Raw genomic sequence first — 20,968 nt, 5'->3', positions numbered from 1 at the left:
GGCAAAGGAGGGTTTCAGACCTGTATGTATATGTTGTACATGTGAGCAGGAAGGTTTTCTGCAAACCAGTGCATAGGTGGCAAACCAGTGTCAAGTGTAAGCAATCGATCATATTTATGTCCTGAAGAATACCTTTTCCTTATTTCTGGTGTTACGAACTATATCCCTATATGCATTTCTGTGCTTCTAACTATAGGTGTGTGACTCTTCTCATGTTCCTGCACAGATCTGATACACCCTTAGACTGAGGCACTGCCTCATACCCCAGTGTGATACCTTGCTGTGTTTTCAAGATGAAAATGGCTCTCTAGGAAGCCTTAACTGCTAACAGTAAAATCTTGAAAGAGTCTCATAAAAAAATAGCTAAGCAGCCAGCATCATAAAGACTCATCGTATGAACTGCTGCAGCTCTCCAAAGAAAATAAAATGTAAAAGGCATGATGCCTTCCAGTGTGCCAATGAGGAAGAGAAACCTATGTCTGTACTTTCAGCAACAGGAGAATAATTTCATTTCGTATATTAACATTGCAGATTTCAAGAATTCACGTTGGCCAAGCACCAAAGTAAATCTACTCAGCCACTTTGGACAAGTAAGCTGTGATAAAGCAAAGGTTTGAAATCAATACACAGATTTAAGTAAGAAACTCCACAAGTTGTTGAATGGGAAGAGAGATGACAATCCAGATCTGCATTTCCAAAGTAAGCTGAAAAAAGACGGACATGGGAATTTGCAGGAGGACTGCTTTCCCATAGCCCATAACCACTATGAGGAATAAATCAGGGGTAGAAATTATTTAGGGCATGACTCTAATCTAACTAAGTGCTTTTAGAGCTGAAGGGAAATGCCCACGGTGCTCTCCTGTCACTGTCCTGTGAGGGATTTACATTTGGTTTTCCATAGATTCTGAGAGGAAGATTTAATTCATTCCCTGGCTCATCCTGGCCCTTTCCAGCTGATAAAACTGAGGATCTGCTGGGGGCTTGGTGCAGGCAGGAGACAGTCCCATAAGAGCAGCAGCCCAGCTATGTTTGTCCCCACGAGCCCACCCAGCCCAGTGGGGTGACATTCGTGGTGCTGTGGTGCCACCTCTTGCAGGGATTGGGTCCATCACAAAATCACAGCATCACGTCACACTACTATACAGGAATAGGAATGGAGACGAGCCGCAGTCAGAGGAGGCTCTCAGTAAATGACATAGTTAATTGCCCCCGAAGATTTAATGCTTTATCCTTTATTTAAACTCCGACTGGCCCCTCGTATCACTTCGAGACTAAAAGCCGCAGGTTACTGCATTATCTCTGTTTGCTCCATTTATTCTCCAGGCTGTCAGGCTTCTTCTCGAAATGCTGAGACTTGGGTATGTGAGCTGTCCTGACTGTGCTTTAGAGCAGATGAGGAGTGTCAGAATCAGGTCGTATACAAGCTACGTGTCTGAAATATTCATATGAACAACAACAAAATCAGCACCACAGATGCCCAGGTTTGCCTGCTAGAGCATGAATAGCTGAGCCCTTTCTGCAAGCACAGTAGAGCCAACCTCAAGAGAGCTGGGAAAGGGGGTTAGCATCAGTTATTTTGGTGCATTTCTCTGGACCACAAGGTCAGAGGTTCGGGACTACTCTGATTTATCAGTCATTTGCTTATTTGCAGGCTGAACTGATTAGTGTAAAATAGCAAACAGTCCTTCAGTAGCCTGTTAACAAGCCTTGTCTGGGTGATAGCCTGAATTTGGGGATTTTCTGGGCCAACCCATTGAGTTCAGATTTCAATTTATGACTAACCTCATTTAAAAAAAAAAAAAGAAAAAAAAAAGCAGCACATTTTCTAAATGAACTTGTAGGAATTTCTAGCCTTTGGCTGTATACATCTTTGGGAGAATATCTATGTATATTTTTCTACCCTCAGAACAAAAAATGGGGAGTCTTATATGAAGCACTTAGTACTGGCATTTGTTATGTGCATAGAAAATTCTCACGTAAGTTAAAAAAGAAGTCTGAGATGACCACTGAATTTTGGTATGATTGATACTGTTAAGAATGAGAAATGTTTTCATTTGGCTTGGTTAGATGTTGACATCTGTTCTAATTTGATAACTCATCAATTAATATTAAGAGGAACAAAATGTATTTGATTTGTACAAGCCACAATTTGAAAAGTAAAAATTATTATGAAAAAGCCACCTGGTTTCATTGGCTTTACCTTAAAAAAAAAAAAAAAAAGCACAAAAATAAAAAGGTTCTGAATAAAACTCAGTGTTTTAGTTCTCGTTGATTTTAAACTGCCTTTGAAAATCTTCAGAGTGACAAGGTGACAAGAAAAAACAAACCGTTCTGATATTCCTTCAGTATGAGTAATCTAAGATATAGCTAAAGATACAGGGAAAATAATTATATTTTAAATACCAGATTTTAGTACTGATGCTGTCTCTTAACTTAAAGGAAAGGCTGAAATTGGAAATAGACATATTATTTCCTAAATATTTGAAAAGCTGCAAATATCATACTGTTTAAAGTGATAATAAATCAGCCTAGATTCTGAAGCATATTTATTATGCTTGGAATTAGCAATAATAAAACCAAAGCTTCTGCAATATTCACGGTGGAATTTAATGGAAATAAAATGAACTTCCACAGTTTGATTTTGTGTTTAAAGCATTGTCATATTTTTGGACCCAAGACACTTCTAAAATTACATTACTTGAAAAGTTGTAATAAGTGCATTCAAGTGTAAATTGACATATTTTTATCTGGGGTTTACACGAGCCCGGTGGTCTCCCTTTACTCCTCTATCGCTGCAAACATACTGAGGCACAGCCTTGCTGCAGCACAGGACCCGCGCCGTCCCTGGCACTCACAGCAACAGAGCAAGATGTGTCCAACGTGCCCTGAGAGAGAGGTCACTCTAATGCCTCCTCGGCTTTGCATTTTTCAAAGCCAGAGTGGTTTCAGGAACAGGATCTGTGAATAACTCTCAAATGAAATGAAGCTGTATGTAGGTTCCAAAAATAAAACAGAATTTCCATATGCTGATTTTTTGCTAAGTTTATCAACTTTTTTTCTTTGTAATCTACACATTTCACTATGTTTTTAAAATAAGTGAACTTATTTCCCTGTTCACTTTTACCTCCACAAGTCCAATAATCTGGTTCTGCAAGTCTTCTCACGTTAGCTTCTTATTAAAAGTAAAACAAGATAAAGGTTTAAACATAACTCCTTGAGAGTTACTCTCATTGGGATAGCCTCTAACAGCCCCTAACACTGCCAAGATGAACAAAAAAAAAAGTATCTTTGAAGAGGCTTGCATCCAACTCATTTGAAGCAATATTAGTTGAGAAAAATTTGGACATGATTTAAACCTACATTTTAATGTTTACCACTTGGATGTAACAACCTCCATTACGCCATAAACAGATGATTCTGACATCATCTGAGAAAGAAAATGTATTAATAGGAGTGATGCTGGAGAAAGAAACATCCTGTTTTTTCAAGTATCTCAAAGAGTTTAAACATATGTGGTTAGTGGAATATAAACAAATAAATAAAATTATTTCCTATATGAATACTTTCCATGCAAAAGGGAGCAGGACTTTAGAAAACATTCTGTAAACAGGAACTTGCAAAAACAAACCCCAAGCCCAAACGGATTGCTTTTCTCCTCCACTGTATATTTGGTGAAATGCAGATACGGAAATGCATGTAACACCTCCATGCACGTTCACTTTCTTTTCTATTTGTATTGCAGCTATATGAGATTTTTTCTAGTGCACAACATCCCTAGCTAGACTTAGAAAAACTTGCCGAGGTTCACGTTCAAGCCAGGCTGAACAAGGCTTCATGTGAATTTTGTCTAACTTCAGGTGGAAACCATGCACACAAAATATGGTTTTGATGAAACTAAGCCACTTCAGCTCAAGGCTTGCATTAAGGTTTTCATTAGTTCAAACCTGAAATTCGAAGTTGAACACTGGCTTACAACCTCACGTGAGTATGAATAACAGAGACCCCGTTCGTGCACCTCCAAGTGCCACAGTTCATTTAGCTCCACTGTCCCACACTTTCATGTGGCTTTAATTTTAACTTATTAAACCCATCAAGACGTGATCCTCAAACAATTTTTAATTTTTTTAGGGGGGCTATAACACACAATGTTAGCCTTACTCATGTTAGTTATTACCAGTAATGGCAAAATAAAAGGATCTTTTTGGAAACACGGAAGTAAGCTGCTGTGAGGCTGCTGGTTAACTACATGATAGCTCATGATAAAGATGAAACACTGCAATACAAAGCTCGCTTCTTCCAGAACGTGAAGAAAGAGGAATGAAAGGAAAAACAGTCTGGGAACAAGCTGTTGGTAGGGATGACAGAGCTGAATGCGATGAGCTGCTGTCTGTGCCTGCCAGCCACCTCCCCCATCCCATGCATCCTCTCCCCAGACCTGTGCACTCCTCTGGGAACTTGTTCAGCCCTTCTCCAAGACTTAGTTTGTGGGTATTATTTGCCAGATTGATTAAGCAGAATGTGCACTCATTTTCTTCCTCTGTCCATCCCTATTTCATCATCAGATGAAACCTGTTTCAACGTGAACTGTGCATGTATTCAGTGCTCCTAGCTCTACCTGCAGCTGATGTGCTTCGACATTGCTCCACTGCCCTCCTCAGAGCTACACCTTAAACAACAGATGGATTAAAATCACTACAGGTCTCACACGGAGACGGGTATTCACACATCTGATGAACAAAACCACTGAGGTTTTCCAGTAAATCCTGTCCTAAGTTAGGCTAATATATAAATGTTGCAATTTTGCTCTCAATCCTCAGACAAAAGCTCTACCCATGGCAGAACTTTTACTGAAAGAAAAAGAATGTGATTGTAGAGGCAGCAAAGGGATGTCTGCGTTGCCAGCTCTGTTGACTTCATCCCAAGTTTAATGGTATTTTGTAAGTAGGTCTCAACTTTCCCTTAAGAGGAAAAGCAATTTTTTAGTCTTTATAGAGAAGCAAGGCATGAAAACACAATCTTTAAAAAATGCAAGCATTTCACAATTTTGAACACGTTTCTCAAATTACAGCGGACTTGCAAAGCCAGTGCCGTCCTCAGAGGGAGCCTGCTCTGAGTCTTGATCCTCGCTGTATTACATAGAAGGTGCCTTCCACAAACAGGCATGGGATATCTCCAGATCCAATGTCCACCTCATGTATTCTACATGCTTTAAAACGATTATGTAAAGCAAAACAAAGCCAACCAAAAATCCACTTGGAGTGGCAATTAGCCTCCAAATGACAAACTGCATCACAGACACCCAGAATGTGTGGATTCCCTCTGCTCTAGCTGAGAAGGGAACATTCAAGCAAGAGCTAACTGGATGGAAATATGTGATACCAGCTCACAGCTGCTGAATGGTCTCAAACCATGTTTTAGTGTGTTAACATTCTCAGAGCTGTCAGTCCAGTAATGGTATGGAGACATATCTGCACGGCTATGTAAAGCAGAATATGCTTCATCCTTTAGTCAACTTATAGGAGAGGAGCTCTCTCTCGAGAGTTGCTCTCAATTTGTCTCCACTTCACCTAGTTGAGGCACAAAATAGTCCCCTTCATCACGGTTTCTAGCCTCATTAAAAAAGACAAGAAAAAAAAGCAGAGCTAGAAGAGGGATTTTTATTTTATTTTTAAATTCAGGGCCTCCTAACGTATTGCAAAACCATCTTGGCAAACTTGAAGACACTGAATTCTCTGAAAAACGACTCTCAGCAGCCCAGCCCAGCCCATTAGTCGTGGGCGTACATACAAGGACATTACAACACAAAGCATGCAGGACTAAGTCACCTCATCGATCCTCCCAGCGCAGGACAGGTTGGTTTTCTGCCTTCCCTTTTACCATTCTATACCTTTTAATCTCATAATAAATATTCCCCTTCCGCAATGGAAATTTGTCCACTGCGGGGACATTTATAACTTGTCATCGGATGTTGGACCAACGTAAACACATCGTGAGCAAGCACGCGCACCTCAACCTTTTCACTCACAATTGTTTCTGACATAAAGAACGACTCCTGGGTGTTTCTGGTCCTGCGTGCCACATCCTGACAGCATAAGAAACAGGGTGTAGTACCACTAGCCCGTGATTTACATAGTGTGCATTATATCACTACTTAACTCAGCTCTGTACAACCAGCGTAAGCCCCATTTTTCTGTCTGAAAAGACAAGTAAGGAATGGTAGGAGATGCTTCATTATTGCATGTCTTTAAGTAGAAGAAGAGCCTATTTTTAAACTGATATTTTTGCAGGTCATTAATCCACAACCTGGATGTGAGCCTTTAGCTGTTGACCTCCCCAGTGACCAAGTTATTTACTGAATATGAGAACGGGCTATTTTTCATAGTTGTTTCCAAAAGACCTTGCACATTTTTGAGACATTATGGAGCATTGTAGCAGCCTTCATGATACCCAGTGGCTTGTATCCTTAATCCACCGTGAAAGATATACAGGGCATTTTAACAGTGACTCATGCCAGTGTAATAGAATGATTATGTAATGTCCTTCACATGTGATGCACATGATTATTACTTCTTGGATACTTCAATTTAATAATTCCACATGGTATTGATATTGAGCAATTATCCAAGAGTACTCGAGCTGCCTGTCACCCGGAGAAAATCTGCAAGAGCCGTATTGATATGGCTCCCATATCAACTCCACATCCTTGATTAGCACAACTAGGCAGAACTGAGCTTTTAGTGCTGCCTGGAAAATTAGATATAAGAGAATTTATAATGCATGTGTAATTATATCCCGCAACAAATTAACACAGGTTTCATTAAATCAAGGCTTTCAAAGCGACTTTTGGACACTACTGATAATTGATACAAAAAGGTAAGAGAGGGTGAATGCTGATCTGTTCAGACACTGAAACTTCTGTGCAGGATCTAAGCCCAGATCTACCAGTACACGGTCCCTCAGAGCAGGCATTTTAGAGGGAAGGGAGATATGGAAGAAACAGTTCAAGATTAAATTTCCAATGAAAGGAACCCGAAGGAAATCTATTGGTGCAAATGTTACCCTCTGGCTCCCCATGATCAGTTCTCTCTCCCTTTTTGCGTGTCTTCAATTACAGCTTCTGCATCTCCATGTCTACAGGCATTACACTGACCCAGGACAGCTTTCAAGTGTTGTAATAAATCACCATACCATACAAACAGTGACAACAGCACTTCACCACCTATCTCGGGACAGCAATGAATTAAAGAGGGTGTGATGATGAACAGGAGGTCCCCCCAAATGATACTTTCAGCCTAAGTTTCCATGGTTTAATCTGTGTTTTGGTTCAACAGGGAAGAACTCCATGGTGGCGTGTTGTTTTAGTGGTTGGAGTATGACATAAAGTAAAAACCATAAGTTCAAAGTGTCTAGCTGTTTACGGGAATCCCACCACCCGAGAACTGGCAGGAGTGCCCCGGATTACTCATCTGCATTAACTCTTTGGATAAAGATTTTCCTGTTGAGTGTAAGGTCGAGCTGCACATTCACTAACAAAAAAACATGTTCAAAAATAAACACAACATATGTCTGAATTATGGGCTTATTTCGTACAAAACAAAAAAGATATATTTACCCAAGGCAGCTCATCATGACATGTTCATTTTCCAGACTAGCAAGTTTTCCTTCTAAGAAGGGATCTGGGAGGAATAATTACTAGGGAACAGAGATCTAAATATTAATGACTGACAGCCCCTCAAGAGGCAGGAACGGCATTAAACCATGTAAGCTACGTGAGACGTGAGCTTGAGGATGCTTTGTAACTTGTGCTCCACCACGAGCTTGGAAGGCGCAGGAGCTGGCAGACATGCTGGGTCTGCCGCTGGGCTTCTTCTGAGAACTGAACTGGGAAAGCGATCTAATGCTCTAATGGCAGAAACACCTACGTCTCCTACATATACCATAATAATTTATTGGCATCCTTTGAATTTCCATGATGTCAAATAAGTGTGAAGGAAAATAGACTGCAGCTAAACGGAGGAAGGGAGTGTAGCAAAAATACAGGAAGGCGCAGTATTTTTCCGCTTTCTCCCAAGAAGGAGGCGGCACTTTTAAAAGTAAGGATTGAAACAGAAACCCAGCTTACAGTGGTCACTGTTCAGAGATTCTACTTCAGAGCAGACCCATAAGCCAACCCCATTTTGTATCATGCTACAATTGCATGCACCAAGCACTGAAGGCACAGCTGCATTTATGGCAGATAATATTCAGGCAGGGAAAAAATGTCAGGGTCTGGAGATACCTCTAACCCACGACATGCATTTAAGGACAATTCAGTAATGTTTTCTACAAAATATCAGAAGTCTGAAAGATCAGAGAATAATGTTTGCAGTTCAGCAAACACATCTGAGTTGCTTTATAACTACACTTTTTTTCTTTTTCTTTTAAGTTAATCAGCAATGTGACACCACGTTCATTTTCCCCTCTTGATTTTCCCACATTTTTTTTCCTCTCTCTCTCTGTATGTATCTTTTAAACAAATAAAAAAGGGGAAGAGAGGCAGACTTCAGGTAAAGCCCATTGCTCTTTAGCAGGAATGCTTATAGTCCATTGCTGCAGATGTCAGAGTCAAAAGAGAAGAATAACATGATGCTATTTACTGGGAAACAAACTGGTTCAATGCTCTGCAAATGTGAATAAGCCAGCAAATAATTCCCAAATAATCTATTCCCAGGAGCTTTCTGGGGCCTGCTGGCAAATCTCAGACTAAATTGTCTGGTCACTGAAGGAAACATAAGCAGTAAAGGGCCTTTGCCAGGACGACCGTGCAGCAGGCACCCTGACCTGATTACAGGATGGAGCTGAGCCCTGATTTCCTGCTGAACTGACCCATCAAAGGGGTAAGACTGTCCTTTTCCCATATTTTTCCATCTTTATCAGGTCCCTGCCAGGTGCCCCAATTTGAAATTGCTTTGCAGCTCTAAGAAGCCCTGTCTCAATTCCTACAGAGGCAGCAGAATGGCCCTGCCACGTGCAGCATGGTACAACCAAACACCCTCTGCTCCTGCTTCCTCTGAGCCCATGCCCTTCATTTACCAAGAGATTCACACTTGCAGACATCAGTAAAATTTTAGTGCTCTGTACATTTTCCTCTATTGCTTTAGCTCAGAATTCCGAGCTCTCCTAGCTCAGAGTTAGCAGAAGTTAGCCCTGATAACACAGTCAGATGGAAACAAAATCCACAGCCCTGCTAAGCAGAGATCACCCTGGCCTCACCCACACAGCACTAAGCCTTTCCACCTTGATCCAGCTGCCCTGTTGCTATTTATGCACTCGGCTTAGGAGTCAGTTGCTGTTAAACACCTGCAGTGACTTGAACCTTGGCTCACTGCAGCCCTTAACTCCTTCTGTCCCTGGGGCAACCCACCCGTGGGCTTCCTGCCACATCTCCTTCTGCATCCTCCAACCTGAAGTGCCAGGGTTGGTATTGAATATATCTTCCTTAGAGCTAAACATGACAGATTTGCTCTGCACTTCATTTTAAATACACGGGTTAGGATCTTTTGGGAGTAAGATGGCAAGCCCTGCTTCTCTGCCAAAAATCCCGGAGGCTTTCATTTCTGATCCTCCTGCCTGCAGTGCGAGCTGTGGCTGATGAACAAGGGCAAGGTTTCCCTTGTGGTCCTGTGGTTGGCCCCAGCTGACAATGGCTTCAGACTGACATCCCCATCCAGATCCCCACATATACAGGGAACTGATCACTTCCCCCAGCTGCCTCCTCTTTCCCCTGCCAAGAGTTAGCAGCTTCTGTCACCAAAGCATGGAAACATACCCTTATTTCCCTGGTATTTTTGGGGGCATTTTTGCTGGAAGAGGCAATACCCAGCTGCTTCTTCACCAGCACACTTGTGCCTGTAAGACATCCATCTGCCCCAGCTGGGAAGTGTGAACCCCTCTGCTATTCAGCAGCTCTGTGGTCTGCAGAAAGGGACTTCCCTTCTCCATGGCTCAGCCTGCACATCTGCAAAAAATGGACCTAACAGCACACCACCCTCCCCATATGCCTGCCTGGTTCACATGAACTGCCTGAACTCCTGCAGACAGCTAAGAGTTGCTAAAGTGGTAATTAATTTGTGCTGCTGGACCTGAGATGCCTTGAAGGCAACTGATATTTCACTGGTGGATGCTCTTAAAAACTTGGCAAAATGTCATTAAACCTCTTGGCTTTGGCAAGATGCTGAAAACTGATTAGCATCTCAAATGTTGGTCACACCATCTCCTCCTGGGTACAGCAATTAAAAAAAAAAAAGAAAAGAAATTCAAGTCCAACTGGAAAGAATAGAATAGAGTACTGCTGCAGTTAGTAAGTACTACATGTAACCATCAGCTAGAAAAGGGATGACAGATAGGCCAGCAAGGCCAACTCAGAGTTTTTGTATTGATTTAAAGCAGAGAAGCCGCAGTTGGTAGTTTATCAATTCCAGTGGAAACCAAGGATCATGCAACTTACAGATATTAATCATTGTGGATTAGAGAACCCAAGGCTTCTATTAATTTCCCTGTCTGATTTCGTTATCTTCTCAGATTTTCCTGTCATTTCTTTAAGACTTCTCTTGTAAATTTTGCGTTTAAAGCTGTAAGAAGGCCATTAGAAGATGGCAGGAGTCCTGTACTTTTCTCGTAATGAATTCTCAAGTTACACTGGGTTTTCCTATGCCAAACAAACTGAAGCCACACACAATTATACATCGGTTGCACTGAGCAGACATTCTTCTGGAGGATCTTCTATTTTTAATTCAGCTACTGCAATAAACTGGCTAAGGCTTCTGGGTTTTACAGCCTTGTTATTTTGTATAAAAATAAAGCATTAGGAACAACTGCAGTGTAAACACACACGGTACATTATTCATGCAAATAATAATTTTGGTTTTGTTCTAATTGGGAAGAGTTAGGGCACTCTGGAAACACTCTCCATTGATCCAGCCTGTGCAGCTTTTGCCCCCTTTGCTCACACCACAGCTTTCCCCCATACGCCTGGGGTTCTTAAGTTCACCCTGAGCAAAGGTGGTGGGCTTTGGCAAATGAAGAAGACTGCCTTTTTGTTTCCCTCTCATGCAGAGTGAAAAATAATTTGTCAGGCTATGAAATCTAATCTGGGAAACCAAACATTTTCCCCTCTTTTTTTCCAGGGCAAATGGGAGCAGTTATCCCCTTCTGCCCAGGCAGCTGCTGCTTCTCCAGCACAAGCTGGGGAGCAGTAGAGGCTGATGGGCCCGAAGCAGAAATTACCATCCATTAACCCCATCCCAAGGTGGCTTCAGTGGATTAGAAGAATTAGTCTTATAAGTTTCTAAAGACTACCACTTTTCTGACAGGGCCCCCATATAATGAAATGAGCCATGTCTTTTAGGCTCAGTACTGAGTAGTAGGAGATGGAAAGCTGTTACCACCTAAGTGCCTAAACCCCTTAAACAGACTGTTTCACTTAAAACCCCTGCGATTTTATATCATAACAATTTGAATCCTCTCCCCTTGTTAACAGGGTAACCTCAGGTCATGTTTTCAAGCTTCTTCCTACAACCATCACAACTTCACACTGACCTCCCCATCTCAATAAACGACTGAAAATGGCCCATTGACGTCAAGAGCTGGAGCCTCGGGCTGGCCAGCAGCATTCCCCTGGGCCTAAAGGTTTTGATTCATGCTGACTTCAGGTCCATACCATTCAATTCAGTGCAAATACTGGTTTCACAATATCACATGTATTGACTGGACAGTCCTCTAAATAAAGAAAACACTTCCATAAAAGCTAGGAATTATTGTTAGCGTTGCATTACATTTATACTTTTGTACCATTCCATTTGCAGGTTGTACTAAGGCAAAATCAACACTTTTTTTATATATACTATTATTATTATTATTTTTTACTGTAGTTTTGCAATTCAGGGGCCTGAATAGTGGCCTGAGGGAACCTCTGTAAAACAATTCCTTATTCATCAGTCAGTCAATAAAGAATTTCTTAGCTTCTTTTTGTTCTCCTATAGCTGGCAATGTAACCCACCAGCGATGCTCAAACCAGTGATGACACTTATTTTTCCTCAAGAAGTAGAGAGAAAAAGAAGGATTCCAAAAGTCATTAACTGAGGCATGAGGGAGGAAAAGGAGAGATGCAGGAAGTATTTCTTTGATTTTACTTTATATGACAAGTCTGCACTTTTTAGTAAGGAACTGCTGTGCACCACAGTATGCCAAAATTACTCAGGAAAAGCTTATTTTTGGATTCCCAAAGCCCTATTTTAAGATTTTTAAGCATGTCCATGCTGTCATTTGTTTCATTCAGTGCTGAATAATCTCCCCATTTATATACCGCCTCCTCCCCCATCCACAAAGTGAGCATATAATATATTACAGGTTGATTTCCTTTGATATCCCCACCACTTACCCCAATCTCTTTGTAAACGCTTTTACCCTGCTCCCAAGCAGTCTATTAAACAGCTCCCAGGCAGACCGTGGAGCTGGGCAGCAGGATAGCTTTGCAATAAGTCTTAAATTGAAAGCTCTGCTGTGTCTCCCCACTGTGCAGGCCTGCTGAGATAGGCTTCTTTTAATATTGCCTTAATAGGCTCTTCAAACTCAGTTAATTAAGTTCAGTACATCTAGACAGACTTTCATTGCCTGCAGAGACCATGTGTCTTGGCAAATGGGAGCCTAGTCCTGCAACAGTTATTATCAATAGTGGTTTAGAGAAAGTGATTACAGCACTCGTGAGAAAATGTAATCACCTTCTATGATTTTGCTTGCTCGGCACATTGCTGATGAAGATTGCGTTCAGCCTGATCTAAGAACAAGCCCAGCCAGGGAGAACGGAGCAGGAGAAACCAGGGCTTCAGAGAGACCCAGGACCTGCTGGGGAACACTGCCTGCTCTCCTCGCATACCCTTAAAGAGATGAGCTGCTGGGGCTGTTAATCACTCAATTAGACCCTAATTATCAACGCCCCCTGCATCAAAAGGCCTCCCACGGCCAGGGAAAGGTTGCAGCCATTCACTTTGACAGGTGATGCCTTCCCCACATGCAATGCCCACAAAGGGCTCCTTGGAGCTGTCCTGGGGGCTGCCCAGATTTTGGCAGCGCTCAGCCGCCGATCAAAGCCGGGACCGGCTGGCTGCACGGCGTCTCCTCTGTCTGAGGCAGATGTAGCATGGTTTTATTGATTATCCACCCAGCCCTGGGGCTAAAATGAAAGTCCCGGCCTTGGGGAACGGGGCAGGAGGAATGTAGAGTTCTGTTCTTTCCACTGACAAGATGGAGAACGGCTGGGATTTTAGTGAGCTGGATCCAAAATCCCAAATGTAAAAAAGCTACCAGCAGAATTCACACTAATGCAACCTGGAAAATGAGCTCTGCAGGTCAGATTCCTCTCTAATTGTAATAATGTCACTCACATAGAAAACTTGAAGTGAGACTCTCCAGGAGCTTGTTTTGACTGTAACCCTGTTATCAACAAGGTTACTGGAAGCTGCTCGGCAGCTCTGCTCCTGTAGGCAGCTATACAGGCAAGGAGAAATGAAGATGAAAGACAATTCTGGATCAGAATTCCCTATTTTGAGCAAAATGCAGATTTCATCCCTTCAAATAGGGCAAGTTAACACCAAGGATGGTAAACATAGGCCTTTCCTTTTCTTCAGATGTAAATCTGAGGAAGTTACTTGCTCCATCCTCAGTGTTAAATACATTTTTAGACGTATTTTGGAAATTATTCTCACTCCCTGAAGTTCTTCAGTGTGAAGATCACAAATAGATTTACTAGCTCCTACATTTACTGGCAGGGCTGAAATTTCTTATTACTTATGCCTTTGTATTAAAAATAGTTTGGTATGACTGTCTATAATGATGGCTTAATTTTTAATTGATTTCTGACATTCAGCATATGCAATTTGAATTGATTATTTCATGGAAGTTGTGCTTTTGAAGAGGAATAGAGGCCTTGGAGAAAACCATCAACTCATCACAAGAACATGGTTATCAGGTTGGAGCAAGAATGTTTTAATATTTACAAGGGTGTAAATAGGCAGTGGAAAACCAAGTTGAATAATCTGGCATTATAGGATGCTACAATAATACAATAATTCTCTCAGCCTTTCCAGTCCCCGTCTCATTTCCTGGGTTTTAACATTACTTCGGGTTATATAGGCATGCAGTGAGTCAGCCTGTATCAATTTTCCTAATCCTCACAAAATGTTGATAATTTGTTCAGCTGTTCTTTTTTAACAGAGTGACAGAACAAATGTGTAAGTAGATTTTTAGGTTAGTTATTTTTCTAATAGTTTCAAATTGGCATTCAGTTGAAAGTCAGAAAACTGTATCCACAGTAAAGGCATTTGGTGGCATACTTTTTATCCTTGATTACATGATAAAAGTTGAGACACAGAAAAAGAGTACTCTAGTCACCTTAGGGTTCCCTGAATTTGAATTCATAAACTTTTTGGCCTCAATCCTCTGTCTGTGTAATAGGAATCAGTCAGCATGGGCTCGTATGTGCCATTTCACACTTCTGATGCTCATTTCTAAGGAAGTGAAATGTTGGACATTAGCAGTATAACAGGACCTCAGCATACCCAGGGTGGTGTTTAGGATTCCCCACTCCAAGCAATGCCACTAAAAATACAAGGGAATAAAATTCCTAAAAGGTTACGAAAGAACAACACAAAGAGAGCAGAAATGCACTCTTCATCTCCAGATCTTCAATCGTCTTTCACCTGCATAAACTTGCTGTCATATACTAGTTGAAGATCACATGCAATTCTTTTTACCCTTTTAGGATTTCTTTTCTAGGCCTGCAAGTAAACATTCTGTAAAAGATTCAGGTTATTTAAGAGAGTGCATAAAAGTTACTGTATATATTTATAAATTATGTCAAGTTAAAACATAATAGAATCCTACAGAGAAGATTCCTGAACTGGAAACCCTGAATTATTCTTGCAAAGCCTGAGAATAGTGCCAGCATATCTTACAGATGTGTCATCTGTTCTTTCACCACCTAGGATTAAAAGTAATTGAAAGTGACGTTCAAGGCAATCCTCATAGCCAGTTATTTGTTTTCTAAATAATAAGCTAGAAGATTTTACCTGCTGATTTCTTATTGCAATTTTGCAAAATATTACAAAAATTCCTATGTTCTTCCAAGACTTTTAGCACTATATGTCTACATGAAGAGAAAGGAGTGAGGAGGTATTGGAGGAGTTCACATATGAAGAGGTGCCAGTACTTCCAACAGCTCTGTTCATCCTCAGTGCTCTTAACAGACTCACCTCCACTCCCTCCCCCCCACCCCCAGCTTTAAGGAATTAAAAAGAAAAACAAAGCAAAACAACAACAACAACAAAAAAACAAAACTACATGCACCCATCTGGAGAAGTACAGAGGATGTCTCTAAAAAAAAACCCACCTATTTTGCATAGATTACATTACTGGATCAACTGATGCACTTTTGGAATGGATCTTCGACTAAAAGACGTGATATCCAGTTCAGAGACTCAGAAAATACTTTTGGGAAGATTTCTTACAAACAAAATGCACGATTTTCACCATGGCATTTTGTTGAAACCCTGGGCCCCTTTAAGTGAAGAGATCCTTCCAACTTCAGAGAAGCTGTCATCCTTAATTACCACAATTTCGTATGCAATCATGGCAATTGTGTGCAGGTGACCAGCTACATTTTCATACCTAATTGTACACGTAGATCTACCAGACTGCAACCATAGTGCTGCTTACTTCGAGGTGAAAAATCAAACCCTGACAATATTTGATTGCCCAAACCCTACATATTTAATGGAGTCTCCTACATATTTAATGGAGTAAAAATGAATTAACGACTCCAAACCTCCTTTTCATAGCTCAGTATATCATGGAAAACAATCTTCAGAAAGCGTTCTGTAGTGACTAAGCTGCTCATTAAACAGCTACAGGAAATTCAGCTCCCTACTGCACAAGACAGCAGAGCTATAAAAGGGCCTTGTGAACACACGTTACGTGCACTATTTTGAAAACAGGTCCCAAGGAGCTTTGGGTAGAAAGTTCTCCAGCTCCTTTCCGTGACTGCCTCCAGAGAAAGGGCCAGCCTGCTGTTTGGTTAGCAGACTTTTTATGTCTCCTTTGTAACTGAGCTTCTAAGGAACATGCAGAGAGTTTAATTCTTCTCTAGGTAACAGCAGAACAAAGCACTTGAGTATCAGTAGGATCATCCTGTTAATAATATAAAGAAATAACTGACCGAGAATGAGGACAGTTTTTGATCTATGCTAAAAGCTGCTTTCTAAAGAAATCATTTTATCAAATTCAGAGAAGATTCACAGCAAATTTCAGGAGATAAATAATAGAATGAATTAAAGGTACTGTGCATATTACTGCAGTGATGTCTTACAGATTGTCTGAACCATAATGCAAATACATGGTACTAAGACCACAGGGAGAGGAGCAATGAACCTGTTTGCTGTGTGACCGTGGCTAGCAATCTGCCTTGCTCCTACCTGCATATCACCCTGCCATCCTCAACTCATGTCTTGCATTTGGAATAAAACTGGGGAGAAGGGGGGGAAAAAGGACTTATACTTTCTTTATTCAATATTTTGAGAGCATGAAACAGAATAAAGCTCTTGTTTCTCATGGGGATTTTAGTTGTTTCGGATATGAATTACATTGCAGCAGGACAAAATGTTAAAACAAATTCATTCCATGATTGAACTGAGTGATGGAACATTTGCTCTGCATTAGTCCAAAAATCATGGAGTGCTTGCATCCTCAGCGCTGTGCTGAACTACAGGTTTTCTTCAAGTGAGCAAGGCCAGCTACTCTATAACTTACCCCGCAGAGTTTGCAGTAGAGCTTTTGAATGTACTCGTCAAGACTAAAGCAATGTATTCCTGTATCTAAGGTAAGACCGTTCCGAAGATGTAATGTGCTTCAGAAGACACATGTACTAGGTAATTAACCAAATGCACAAGATGTGACAGAGGATGCATGGGGTAGCCAATGTGCCAGAAAAAACACGGGAGCAAGAGAGGGGCTCTCCTACAGACGGGACATAAGGGCCAAGGAACAGCTTGTGGCAGAGATATTGCAAAGAAGACTTGGATACAAGTACAAACCTTTGACTCACGGACTAAGCAAGGGAAAAAGTAGTACGTGATTAGAGAATGACTAACTCTGGTCTCTGCTGAGCTCTGTGGCTTGGATACTTTGCTAAAGATTTTGTTGTAAACTGACATTTTTCGCTCTGATTAATCCTTTCCAGTCCTTGGTCTCAGCTGACTCGGCTGAGCCCATTGGAAGCCATTGTTCAGCTCTCTGAACTTTATCTCTTTTCAGTGCTTAAATAGAAGACCCCTTCTCCCCCCACCTCATCCTTCTTGCTAAAAGCCTGTTTGTAAGAGCCATAATGAAACTCCAGGTGGCCTGGTGATTTTGAAGTAATCCCCTCAAGGATTTGAAGCACTTGGTTATGCCTCATGCATTGTAACAACCCATGGATGTGATTTTCCTCTCTTTTTCTCTGCTGTGCTGGGTGATTTAATAAGTGCAGAGCATTAGACACTAAAAGAGTAGTACAGGAAAAAAAAAAATCAAAACAACTCCCTGAAACAAAACAAACTGCAGTGTGTGAGTATGGACAGTATATTCAGCGGTTCCCCACTGAACATTATATTATCTTCTGAGCCAACCTCTGCTGAAGAGAACAACAGATAGCTCTAGAGCAAAGTCCTAATCCTAGATCCAATACCCAGACACCCTATCAGGGACTACATCTGGTCCCAATTGTTTTTTTCCCTCTGTCATGAACTGAAACATCGCCCTGGACAACTCTTAGTACCTCTGAGCTTGGGAAATAGCGAGAGTCAGGTCTCAAACATTTCACCTGGGCCCCCTCTCTAAAGAAAACAGCAGAAGAGGAACAGAGTGAAACGAGTATTCAAGGCTGAAAAAAAGGCTGTTTCAGTGTATTTGATGAGTTTCCAGAGGTCTGTTTGCCACATGTGTAGAAGGCCAAGGCAAGGACAATAGAGGGGGAAAGCTTCAAAAGGCACCCGCAAGATTACAGAGCTCAGGATGCCATCAGGCTGCCATCGCTACCTGGCTACTTCCAGTAACACATTTCCTAACCCAAGCTCTGGCACCAGAACTTTTTTTGCTTTCAAGCAAAGAAGTGTAAGGAGATCAATGTTTTTGCTAAAGATTCCTGAAATCAGGAATTATGGCAGTCTAGAAAACAGTATTTCTCTAGATCATTTCACTTCGGGAACATCCAGCTATTTCAGGTGAAGAGGAGATGGTTGGCAAAGCATTCATGCAGTGCCATTCCCAATCCAGCTCTGCATCCTTACTGCTTTTCTTTGTGTTGGTCTTGCAATAAGAGGGGTTATGGAGGACTCAAAGACCAACTGGTAAAATCTACTGCTGAAAAAGGAGGCCCGAAGGCAGAGGAGATGAAACACAGAGAAACAAAAAGTGGAGCAGGAACTTCTGTAAAGCCACTGACCCTGTCTGACTGTGGACCTCACTGTCCAGTACCATTACTGAGGCGGAGAACTTACCCCAATTTATTAAATAATTTGGATAATTTTTTTTTCATTGATTAGATGGAATTGTTAATATTGTTAACAAAAATATGAGAAGTAAAAACAGGACGTGATTTGAGGGGGTGGGGGTAGAGGATTAAGTATTAACTCTTAATTAGTAATAGTGAAATAAGACCTACATTGCCATACAGCCACCAACTCGCCGTCATGGGCTGTCTCCTCTTAAACATCTGGTGCCGGTCACTGTCAGACCTGGGCTTCCAGTCTGCAGGGATTACACATCTAATTCATTACAGTCATCCTCATCTTCCTCGCGGTGCTTTCCTGGGGTGTAGCACGTTGTGCTCAATTGGTTCCACCAGAAAGGAATTTTCATGGGAGAAGCAGAATGAATAAATTACCAGCAAATTGCTATTGGCAGGGAGAGATTGTGAGTGAGAAGGAGAGAAGGACCTGGAGACAGGAAAAGAAAGAGGGAAAGAAAGCAAGCATCGTCGGTGCTCATTGAATTGCTTGCCTAATTTTTGTTTGAGACTCCCAATCTGGGGCAGCAGCTGCTCCGATGATGTATTACAAACGACTTATTGCTGTAATGCATCATGGAGCTCCATTGCCCTGATGACATGTTACTGTAATACATCATCAGAGCATTGCCCAGCAGGAACAGGAGTCCTGGAAACTGAACAGCTCCATAAATTTTAGTACAGTCCCCCAAAAAATTGTTGTGAATTTCTTTTCTGCTCTATTAAAGATTTAAGCTTCCAAAAGTGTGGGCCAGAGCAGGCCCTCATTAAACAGGCTCCGATGGTTTCATAAGTCCCCTAAGTCATTAAAAGTTTTAATATAAGAGATTAACTATTGCTATTGTTGCTCGGTAAGAATAAATTATCTTTAAATACTTTTTTATGCCCTCCTGGTAGCGAGTCAGGAACTTGAGCTTGCATGCGAGGAGGACCCTGGCTGTGGAGCTGGAGAGAAGCACCGTTCCCCTTCATTAAAATTAAGCGTGCAGCTCCAACAGCAAGGCTGCCCTGTGTGACTCCACTCCTCCGAGCTGCACCGTGAGCTCCAGAGCTCGGTGGAGTTGGTGCTAGAGCCACTTTCAGACAATCTGTGTGGCTTCAATTTATTGGAGGTAGAAACCACAAATGCTCGGTGTCTCTGGTAGTTAATTCCCCAAAGCCCACAGGCTGTGCTGTACAGAAGAATGGAAACGTTTTGGGATGGATTCAGTAAAGATCCTAGCAGCATAAAGAGGACCTCTGTGGACTAAATACAGAGTCGCAATCCCCAAAACTCTATGTTTGGGTCAGACTAACCCTAATATCTGACAATCCCAGAGACTTTTCCAACTGCCAGGTGCCTCAAGGGTCCATGCAGGGCTGCTGGAGCTGGGGGACCCCAAGGCAATGTGACCACCTCAAGACATGGTGAGGACGTTGTCTTGGAAGGTGGTGGAGAAGGGAGGCTGCTGAGACTTGACTGAGTCACCCCAAGAGTGCTGGGGATGTGTCCGCTGTTGCTGCAGGGGAATCAGAAACTGCAGAGAAATGTAACTCCTTGGAGGACAGCTTAGTAATTAGATATCACTGCGGATCTCAGATAATACTACATGAGCTCACAGACAGGCAGGTGCAAACAGAAGGGATGAGCTGAAAATCGGGGCTTTAATATTCCCAGCACAGCAACCAGATCTTATTAAGGCACAAGTAGGTTTTGCATACAGATATTCTGCAAAACATTGATGTTAAAAATAAGTATCACATATCCTTGTAGTTATTGTATCAGAGACAAGAGGAACTGTTCCATACAGAGAGGGGAGTGCATGGATTAAGAAAAAAGAATTAAAAAAAAAAAAAAAAAGAAAGACTAAATGAAAAGGAAAGAAATGCAGAAGGAAAAGGAAAGAAAAAAGGAGGAAAAAGGCAAAAAGGCAAAGAGCAGTGCAATTTTACCTGTCTTTAGGTTACATGGCAAACATGAGCACGCCTTTCACACAAACTAACTGGCAAATTCTCCATGGCACCATCGGGTGACTCTGAGGAGGTACCCGTGGGCTTTCATTAAGAAGAGCCTTTCGCAGATGGTGTTGGAAACTCAAAGAGGGAATTGCCAGCAATTTCCTAGAAGCACACTTCGCGGTACAGTATCAGTAAACTGAATTTGCCTTGGAAATGCCACCGCAGCTCGGGCTGGGTGGTGCTGCCTGCTATTTTGTAGTTATTTTTGATCCAAGATTAAGTGTCTTTTTATTTCGTTGAAATGGATTTTAATTGAATGTGCTGCTCTGCTCGAGGTGCACCAAACTAACGTGGTTTGGTGTTTTTCTTTCCCAAGTCCTAGGGGAACGTGCCCCTAGACCAACATTAGACTGTTTTGTTTTGTGTTTTTTTTTTTTTTTTTTTTTTTTTTTTTTT

At 41.6% G+C, this 20,968-nt stretch overlaps 1 long non-coding RNA gene across 1 annotated transcript in view; it reads right to left on the bottom strand.

The window, feature by feature from the left end:
- Nucleotides 1-504: 504 nt before the first annotated feature.
- LOC118175998 overlaps nt 505-20,968 on the bottom strand; it is a 22,641-nt gene continuing 2,177 nt past the window's right edge. Inside the window, exon 3 of the long non-coding RNA XR_004755242.1 lies at nt 505-1,432. This is a non-coding gene — a long non-coding RNA (uncharacterized LOC118175998). The remainder of the gene's footprint in view (nt 1,433-20,968) is intronic.

The sequence above is a fragment of the Oxyura jamaicensis genome, chromosome 18 (assembly GCF_011077185.1).
Source record: "Oxyura jamaicensis isolate SHBP4307 breed ruddy duck chromosome 18, BPBGC_Ojam_1.0, whole genome shotgun sequence".
NCBI lineage: Eukaryota > Metazoa > Chordata > Aves > Anseriformes > Anatidae > Oxyura > Oxyura jamaicensis.
This window is presented reverse-complemented; position numbering and strand designations above follow the sequence as displayed.